An 11,309-nucleotide genomic window follows, 5' to 3' on the forward strand; every position below is an offset into this window, starting at 1 on the left:
AATTGGTGGTTTTTTTTTTTTTTGGGATTTGGAACATCCATCTTGAGATAGGTTCCAATTAGGGTTCGGGAATAGACACTTATATATATATATATATATATATATATATATATAGTAATTAAAAATTATCTTACGTAGTTAATTATGATTAGCATCCTGATCCCTTGATAGGATCCTAATAGGTTTAGGTCATACTCAACCAAGAAGTAACTATTAAAACCTTATGAAATTATAATAAACCCCACGTAACCACTTCTATCTTATAAGAATAGTGACTAGGGTTTATATTTGGGCCTTTGGGCTTCCTTATCGCACCCCCTCTTACTAGGCTAGTTGGTTAGGATTGAGGGCAAAAGGGGTAACTCAGTTAGAAAGTAGCTCCTAGGGCTAGGGTTTTGAGCCATATATAAGCATGTAGCCTCCACTTCTTTGAGAATAAGATCTATCTACAATTGCAACCATTTGGTCTATTTCTAGGAGGGTGGAACCCCTATAGCGTTCGAAGGAGTGATCTCTCTCAAAGATTAATCTACATAGAATTCCTTTGAGGTTTTATCATCTGGTATCAGAGCAACGATCTTGTTGCTTTTGCTACCATTCCTGCCGCCCACCACCAACCTTCTTGACGTCGCCATCTCCACCATCATCTTCTATCGTAGATCAAATCAATCTATTGTCGTCACCTCCAATTACATCAAAGCTATGGTATTCTCCTATCACTAATACTTTTTGTTACTATAATTTTTTCTTCATAATACCAAGAAGAAGTCTTCTTATCTATCCTATGCTACGAATTCCTTTCGTCACAAAAGTTATCATATTTGCTAACGAAGAATTACTGTAGAAAATTTCAACCGCATATTGTTGCCTTTAACCGATCTATTTGTAATCTTTTTTAAATGAAATTTCTTATATGCTTTATAGATCATTTTGACTTCCATCTAAGATTGATCTATTGAGAAATTCATCTCTAAAAACATTCTTATGTTGCTGCAAATTTTCATCGCAAACCGTTGGAATTTTTCGATGAAAATTCTGCTATTGCAACTTGCACCAATTTCCTTGCTATTATAATGCTGAAATTTTCTTGATTAAATTAGTCATCATTATTGTTATATAAATTGATATTTTGCTGTCAAATTCTCTCCTTAAATCTCTCAGTTTTTGTTAGAAATTTTGTCGAGAAACCGTTGTTTCTTCATCGACAATTCTGCTCTTACAAGACAACACATATCTGCAGCAACTTCCACTAATTTCTATCAAACCTTTACTACCATCTGCCACAGATCTAAAATTTTTTTCCCTAACCTTCATCCACAATCATCACGGCGCTAAAACTCCACTAAACCATACCCTTAAACTGCACCCAAAATAGCTACAAAACAAGCCTAAACCGCAGCCTACATCCACCAATCCACCTATCTTTTCGACCACCACTTCTCTCAACCTATACATACCTTTAACCTAACAACAAAAGAGAGATCTTAACATTACAGATTTGAATGCATATACTATGGCACATGAAGAGGCAATCAATGCTAAATTCGAAGCCTTCGAGACGTGAATGGAGGATAAGATTCGGACTCTCTTTACCGAACTCAGTTTGGGCCGACCACCAAGTCCAAAGAAATCTGACCAATCACACCAAGCCCAAAGAGATGACTTCTAAGAGAGGGGAAGCTCTGTGACCGATCCCTACTATCCACGCATGAGGGTGGACTTCTCTAGATGGAAAGAAGGAGACCCGATTGATTGGATCTCGCACGCAGAGCGATATTTTCGGTACCACAAAACCGCAAACACATCTATGGTAAAAATTACGGCTATACATCTTGAAGGGGATGTCATATAGTGGTTTGACTAGTTTGAATATACTCATGGAGTCCTCTCATGGCGATAATTCAAAGAAGGACTGCTGATCCGCTTTAGACCAATCCATTACGAGAACATTGACGGACAACTAGCAAAGATCCGACAAACCTATACCATTCAGGAGTACCAAACCAAGTTTGAAAGGTTATCTAATCAAACTAATTATTGGTCTGAAAAATAACTATTAGGGACCTTCATTAAGGGCAGCCATAATGAAGTTGGAGATTCGAGGAGAAGTTAAAGCGTGATAACCGTACACGCTTATGGCAGCCATCTCTTTCACACGACTTCAAGAGGAGTGATTGAACCATGAAGCCCGGAGGACTAGAGTCGCTCCTCAACCAGCAATACCTAAGCTCTCATCCCCCCCTACTGTCAACCATGCCCTTGCACTAAAAAGGTTGACAATAGAAGAGCTTCGAGAGCGATCTGCGAAGGGGTTATGTTGGCATTGCGACGAGCTGTGGAGCCACGAGCATTACTGTAAAAAAGAGAGACTTCTTATGATTGAACTAGTAGAAGAAGAGGTCATTGAACATCCAGAAGAGAGCCTTGAACATGAAAAAGAAGATGCGAAAGAAGAATCACAACCAACCGACTTTATGGTACACGCACTAGCTAACTACTCAAACCCGCAAATGATGAAAGTTGAAGGCCTTCTCAAACAACAATCGATCACTATTCTCATCGACATAAGCAGCACTAATAACTTCATAAATAGTAAGGTTGCTGCTCGGATGGTGCTCCACATCGAAGGTTGCAGCAAGTTCGACGTAAAGGTCACCGACGGAAGAATCCTAAAGTGCGACCAAAGATATCCATAGGTTTTCACCGACTTCTTCCTCCTACCAATTGATGACGATGAGGCCAGGCTTGGCATAGAATGGCTGATGATGCTAGGTGATGACTCTTGGAACTTTTCTAAATTAATTATGAAATTTTACTACAAAGGAAAATATATCATCCTACGCGGGAAGCGCGGAAGCAACGTAACCACCGTTTTGACCCAACGAATGGAGAAAGTTTTACACAAGGTAAATGGTGACTTTTTGATGTATCTCTAGCAGCAACCAGAGAGGAAGAAAATAGAAATTGAAGATCAAAATCTTGCTTAATTACTTGCTAAATTTACCGACATTTTTGTTGAGCTGCACGGTCTTCCTCCTACTCGACAACATGACCATCATATTCTAATCCTTCTGGGCAAGCCACCAGCGAACACTTGGCCATACTATTATCCTCACCTCTAAAAGGATGAAATTGAAAAGATCATAAAGGAGATGCTTGAAACAGGGGGTGATTCGGCCAAGTTGCAGCTCCTATTCCTCATTGGAGCTACTTCTACGCAAGAATGATGAAACTTGACGAATGTGTATCGACTAGCGAGCTTTAAATGACATCACCATCAAGGGCAAGTACCCAATACTAGTAGTGGATGAACTTCTTAATGAGTTAAAAGGAGCTCGAGTCTTCATGAAGTTGGACCTCCGATCTGGTTACCACCAAATTTGGGTATGTGAAGACGACATTCCAAAAACTGCATTCCGCACACATAACGACCATTATGAATTCTTGGTAATGCCTTTTGGACTCACTAATGCTCATTCAAACTTCTAAAGTCTCATGAACAATATTTTTTTAGAGCTTTATTCGTAAATTTTTGTGCTGGTATTTTTCGATGATATTCTCATTTACAGCCTTTCTCTTGAGACTCATTTTCAATATTTACGAGTTGTTTTGATGATCCTTCGAGAGAATACTCCCTTTGTTAAGCAACCAAAGTATAGTTTTCTCCAATAAAAAGTAGAGTACCTTGGGCACATAATATCAAAAGAAGGAGTGGTGGTAGACCCAACAAAAATTGAAGCAATGTAAGGCTAGCCGAAACTTACAAAAGTGAAATTACTGCACAGGTTCCTTGGACTAACGGGCTACTACCAAAAATTTGTTAAGGACTATGGGAAGATCAATGCACCCCTCACTTCTCTACTAAAAAAGAACGCCTTCCAATAGTCGGACAAAGCCTCCATTGCCTTCGATAAACTTAAGGCAACCATGACGATGACACCGGTGCTAACACTACCAGATTTCAGCTGACCCTTCATCATTGAGGTTGATGCATCTGGAGTCGGAATTGGAGCCATTCTTGTAAGATGGTCAACCACTCATATACACCAGCAAAGAATTATCTCCCTCCCATCAAAATATGCCAATATATGATAAGGAGATGCTCGCCATTGTGCACGCAGTAACGCGGTGGAGACCCTACTTGATCGGCCGACAATTTCAAATTAAAACTGACCATAGAAGCCTCAAGTACTTTTTGGAGCAAAAGATATCAGCCCCTGAGTAGCAAAAATGGGTAACCAAACTTCTAGGATTTGATTATAAAATTATTTACAAAAAGGGGAAAGAAAACGTTGTTGTAGATGCACTCTCACGGCTACTTGAACAAGCTAAGTTTTCAGCCATCTCTCTTCCTACCACCGGCTTCCTTGAGGACATTAGGGAAGAATGGAAGAAGGATCTAGAGATCAGCAATATCATAAAAAAAAAAAAATTGGAGGAGGATCCAAGTGCAATAGTCCACTACACTTGAGATTCGAGGGATCTACGCTACAAAGGTCGCATTGTGCTTATACTTGACTCCCCTTGCATCAAAATTATTTTGCATGAAATGCACTCCACACCTTTAGTCGAGCACTCCAGATTCCTGAGAACCTACAAAAGAGTGAATCAAAATTTTTATTGGAGAGGGATGAAAAAAATTATTGCTGAATATGTGATACAATGTGATGTATATCAACAACACAAGGGTGAAACAGTAGCAAGTTCAGGGAAGTTATAACCACTACCCATACCAAACTCAGTGTAGACTGACATCTCCATGGACTTCATCGAAGGGTTATCACCTTCCAAAGGTAAAAGCACAATTCTTGTGGTGGTTGATTGACTTACGAAATATGCTCATTTTTGTGGTATATGAAATCCCTACACTACGGCTAGTATTACCCAGATTTTCATAGAAAATATTATTAAATTGTATGGGATGCTAAGGTCCATTATAAGTGATCATGACAGGATCTTTACCAGTAAATTTTGGACCAAGTTATTTTAGTTACAAGGCACCAAACTCAAGATGAGCACAGCGTATCATCCACAAATTAATGGCTAAACAGAGGTGGTAAACAGGTGTTTAGAGACGTACCTTCGGTGTTTCGCCAGTAACCAGCTAAAGGAGTGGGCGAAATGGATTCTTTGGGCTAAATGGTGGTATTATACTATATATCATTCATCTACAAAATGTGCCCCTTATGAAGCACTATATGGTCAGCTGGCCCCTGTGATTCCAAAGTATGTAATTGGCTTAGCCAAGGTAGATCAGGTCAATCAAGAATTGATTGACAAGGATAAACTCCTACAACTATTAAAGGATAATCTCTCTATCGCTCAAGCTAGAATGAAGCAGCAAGTTGACATACGACAAATCGAAAGAGAATTTTCAGTAAGAGATTAGGTTTATCTTCGCCTACAGCTATACAAGCAACTCTCCATCAACACTTGAGCCTCTATGAAGCTATTCCCACGTTTTTATGGGCCCTATCAGATCACATAGCGTATTGAAGCCATGGCGTATAGACTTAAATTGCTTGAGGATGCCAAAATTCACAATGTCTTCCACGTGTCATGCCTAAAGCTTAAGTTGAGAGAACACGAGTCACCCGAGATCCAATTGCCTAACACCATTGGGGATGGAGTTATTCAAGCCCAACCACAAGCCATCCTCGACCGTAGGATCATGATGCGTCGCCGACGTCCCTCTACTGAAGTACTAGTGCATTGGAATAATTTACCACTTGAAGAGCTAAAGACCCTGAGTTCATAGAATCTCAGCCTTGAGGACAAGGCTGATTTAGAAAGGGTGGGCTTGATAGGACCCTAATAGGGTTGGGTCCTACTCAACCAAGAAGTAGGTAATAAAAACCTTTGAGATTGTAAGAAACCCCACCTAGTCGCCTCTACCCTATAAAAAAGAGTGGTTAGGGTTTATATTTGGGCCTTTGGGCTTCCTAGCCATTGCCCCCTTTTATTGGGCTGGTTGGTTAAGATTGAGGGCAAAAGGGGTAACTCACTTAGGAAACAGCCCTTAGGGCTAAGGTTTTGAGCCCTATATAAGCATGTAGCTTCAATTTCTTTGAGAATAAGATCTATCTACAATTATAGCCATTTGACTAGCTTCTAAGAGGGTGGAACCCTTATAGCGTTACAAGGAGTGATCTCCCTTAAAGATCAATCTACATAGAATTCCTCTGGGGTTCTATCATCCCTATACTTTAAAAAGTAGGATTAGGGTTCCTACACTTACTTGTAAGTAAAAATTTAACCTTAATTCTCCTTACGTCGTTAACTTTATCGATGAAAAAAATTATACATATTGCCACGTTCTAAAGGACGTAAATAAAATGGATAAAAATATAATTTTATTATCTTTTAAATTATAAATTTTACATAAACTTTTTGTCCCAATCGATTTCCTCCTCTCCTCTTCTTTTCAACCTGCTCGCTCGCCCATCACACCTACTTACCTACCGCACCTGCTTACTTGCTATACATGCTCGCTCGTCGCCCCTCTTGTCTCTATCAATACTTCTATCATCCGAAGGCAATGCTAATTTTCTCACTTATATTACTTCGAGTTCGAAAAACATTTAGCCATCTTTTTTTTTTTAACTCTGCATAAGCTCAAGGCTCAATCAAAGTTCACACGTTTGGAGAAACTACTACTTAAATCTTTTTGAACTTTACAATTGTGAAACGATTAGATTCAACTCGTTGACAGTGGACACATTTTGCCTAGAACAAGAAATAATAATATGATGAGCTTGTATTTATTCTTCAGAGCTGGCTAGATATGAATTCTGCTCTAATATTAGCTACGTTATTGTCTTCTGTTCATTATGCACGGACACAATGGACCTCTTAAGACTCGGCTAACTTCGGATGGATGATGCAGGAACCGAGAACAACAGAGCATGGCCAAATGCAACTTCCCCAGCTTAGCTCTATTATTTTCCTTGGTGACTCTTAGCACAAATAATTTTTGTTGTGTTCTTGTTTCGCATCCTTCGTTCGATAAACCTTATCCTACGATACAATATCATCATTATCGTTTTCATGTGGCATGAGCTCATTAAAGCAAATAAACAAACTTGAGTATGATTTTTATTGGCTTATAGTAACTCTGCTTAAGTTGTTAATACCTCGATCTGATGAGTCTCAAGCAAACAAAGTTATAAGGAGAAAGCAAATGTACAAAATTAGTAGATGATCTCTGCGACAAATGACACAAAATGATAAATTTGCTTTTTTCTTTAAAAAATGATTGGAAATAGCACAACATCAATTCCAGCATTGTGTTTTTTTTTTTTATGGTCATGCTACCTTGGTAATCAAACAAATGAAATAAGAATACAAACACTTTTAGCATTTCATACAGGAAAATGAGAGAAAAAGGTGCCAGAAAAGATGTATCCAAATCTGTACACTTGGTAGGAAATAAATCTAGAACACCATGGATGACTGCAATCTGATATTTGCAGTTTATTTTTTTATCCCAATAAGAACATAGTACATACGATACAATAGTGGAGCTTAAATTGAAAATTACGGCTAAGTTTGATAGATATCGGTAGCATAAAAACTACAATTACGAATTGTAATAATTAGAGTCACATCATAAGAATGTGTTGGCATCCAGAATCTGGTTTTCATCTCTATCATTTTGGCATGAAGTCGTCAAGCCCAAAGCTCAACTTTCCGAAAGCTAAATATCTACTAGTTGCTAATGATAGCTTCTCGAGTCGTGTATGTGCGAACAAGCGAAATCATTTGGATGCGCATAGCCGCACAGGCACGAAATCTTGTTCACAACCAGAGATGGGGATCACACCGCAGGAGCATCTATGTCTAGTAGCACGGGCACGGCATGTGCCGGCCGTGACCTGTGTTCCTAGCTCCGGCTGTGCGGGGCTGGGTAGTAGGGACCAGCTGAGGTGCTGCATTTGGCACCATTGGAGCAGATTCGTTCTTGAATGTACTCGATTGGAGACGAATAATTATCCTATTGATACAACAATCATCATTAGGAGCACATAAATTGTATTTCATCTTTTCTCTGCTCTTTTAATGATTAAGACTTCCCATCGACATACCTATAATGGATTAGTGTAACGATGAAGAAGAAGGAATGCATTCTAATATTACAAATAGTAAACTTGGAATACGAGGCATAATTATGATTCTATTTCGAGCTTATCCAAGATGGATTTGGAATGATATTAGAATCAAATTATTTTGATGAGCTGAGAACAATTTTTGAGCCAAAAGATTTAAGATTCTGGCTTCGTGTGTCCCACTTGGTTTCCACTCCATGCCCAGTCACTGTGCAGCTACAGGAATGGGTCTCACTCGCTCTCGTAGACAAAAGCTTAGGGGAGACCGATGCCGGTTCCATCACTTGTCGCAAATAATAGCTAAGAATGATATGCCCACAGTGGACTCCTCACAAGGCTATGACAAGACTTGACTGGTTAGAAGTTGCCTCCATTCCTTTTTGACTACTACTACTACTAATAATAATAATCATCATCATCATATTATTATAGCTTGATAAGATTTTTAAATCGGGTTATCTATAATTCTAAAAGCTTAATTAAATTCTAACAAAAGAAATATCTCAAGTCTATATCTCATGAAGGAAATTCCTAAAGTTTATGTCCATAATGTTACCAAGTTAACATCCATCTTCGATAATGTCGAAATAGTGTGATCCTAAGCAACACATTCCGATGTGATGATTGGCGACGAGATGAAGCCACGGATGGCTAACAACTCCCTGACAATGCATGTGCCTAATCAAAACTATAAATATAAATCATTAATTGCACCTACCTACTTACTTGAATATATATATATATATATATATATATATATATATATATATATATTAGGAAAATTTGTTCTCGGCATCGATCGACGACGACCATCGGATATATATATATATATATATATATATATATATATATATATATATATATATATATATATATATATATATATATATATATATATATATCTCGGAGATTGTACATTTAGCTTGTGGTGGTGTGAAGGGGACCATCAAAAGGAGTAAATGAGAAGGGAACATGGCCAACTTTGTTAAGGAGGCAGTGCGTGGGAAAGAAGAGTAAAGAGGAGGCGGGTTTGTTGTCCATGGCGACGCACAGCCATGAGAGAGGAGGGGGAGTGGTGATGGTGTTGCCCTTATCTTGCTTAGCTGTTGTTGTGGATAGAACGGGACGGTGCACATGGAAGCACATGACACCTCCCAATCTATAATGTCCGTCCATCCCGTTTTCTAGTGATAAAGGTGATGGGGTTCATCCTCACACCAAAAGCTCACATCACATGGACACAGCTCACTGAAGCCCACCCCCACCGTTGCCTCTCTCTCTCTCTCTCTCTCATTGCAACCATGGGGAGAACTCCAAGAGAAACCTAGGAAATAAGAGATGCAGAGTACTGGTGATGTTGGCCTGCAACAGAATGATTTAATGCTGCTCAACTCGATTACAGTTCACGAGTGCAGCCATCTCATGGTTGGCACTCTTCCCAATCTGGCATCTGCAGTTAGATGTTAGATTGAGTTTGTGGAGGGATGGATGATAGTTCTTGATGCTAAGGAGGAAGATGAAATGTTTAGCCAAAGCTATTGCCTTTTTTGTTTGCCTATTTGTTGTACAACTCCAAGAACTAACTAACTATTAGGATCTTTATTCATCCTTAACATTTCTAACATATAATAGAAAAATAAGCTAGTGTCGACGAGGAACGAGATTTACTTCTTGTAAAGCTGCTGTCAACAAGGAACTTGAACATGAGGAGGAGACGAAGATTGGATGAGCAGAGAACCATAAACCCTAAAAAAAAATTATATGATTAGCATCCGAATGATGATCTTGTGATCTATACTAGATTTTGTTTTCCATAACATATATCCACATGCAGCTGTGTGTAGGTAAGGATTTTCACTATGCAACATCAGCATGAATATACACAACAATAGATAGTGGCTCCTACCTGCTTGCAAGCAGTGCAGAGTATCCCACAAGCAAATATAATAGACAGAGGCTGCCACAAACTAATATATGTATGATCCTTACCTACCTGCTCAACATTCCTAAACTTATCTGCGATATACATATATATATATATATATATGATCTAGGAAGCCTCTTTCAACCTCAGACTTCTCGAGCAATACTTAGCACAAAACATGTCGTCATGCATGCAGAAAAAAATAATATACATCTTGACCATTTCAAGTACAGGCATGTGGTGTTCTGACTGCCATGGTGGGTTACTGTGGATACAGCACGAAGAGAAAATAAAACAAGGATAAAGACATCAAATGGATTTTTGTATCTTACATTACATTGGAGGTTTACCATGAACGAACGTTGATAGATTCAGGATCATGAATCCAAAACCATTGTGTTGCAGGCTAATAATGCCAGCGTTAGGTATGATAGCTGCTTCCAACCGGAAGAGCGAAGAAGACATGCACGCAAGAGATTAATTTGCTGTACTGAGAGCTTGCTTACTGTAAACGTCGTCACACCTCAGACATCGAGCTGAGTTGACAAGGCCGACGCAGGGAAGACAGCTATCCAACGTGCGAGCGAGCCTTCGAGGACTACGAGGACAGGAAGATACGTAATGCACCGAACGAACGAACTCTCTCTCTCACTCTCTCTCTCTCTCTCTCTCTCTGCGTAGTAGTCATATCTAACACGCTGTCTTACACGTGCCGGAGCTGTCACACACGTGCACTTGACGTGATGTGGCACCCTTTTCCCCATGCCTCATCTTGCTCTCTCTCTCTCTCTCTCTCTCTCTCTCTCTCTCTCGCTCGCGCACATCCATCCCTCTTTTGCTCTTCCCACACCTTCCACATTATAAAGCACCCACACCTCCATTCTCTTCCTCGCCCTCTCACATTGCTCGCCATCAGCTCCCTCCGATGGACGGCGATGCGTCTTCGAGGCCGGGCGGGCCGAGTCGCTGCGGAGGACTTCGTCTTGGCGATCGAGGGAAACGGAGGTACGCCGTTGACGTTTCCCTCCGGAGGAAGGTGAGGGAGCTCCGGCGGCTCGTGCCCGGCGGCAGGCAGTTGCCGGCGGAGCAGCTCTTCCTGCACACCGCCGACTACATCTCCCGGCTGAGGTTGCAAGTGCAAGTGCTGAGGGCTCTTTCCAAGTTGTACATGCCATGATGCGGTCCTTCATATTACATATATGTACAATTAGTTGAGTTCTCTTTCGGTAAGATATTTGGTCAATAATTTGTATACTTGTTTGCATCTGTGGTTGGCGAGT

This window comes from Musa acuminata, chromosome BXJ1-10 (assembly GCF_036884655.1).
Source record: "Musa acuminata AAA Group cultivar baxijiao chromosome BXJ1-10, Cavendish_Baxijiao_AAA, whole genome shotgun sequence".
Classification (NCBI taxonomy): Eukaryota; Viridiplantae; Streptophyta; class Magnoliopsida; order Zingiberales; family Musaceae; genus Musa; species Musa acuminata.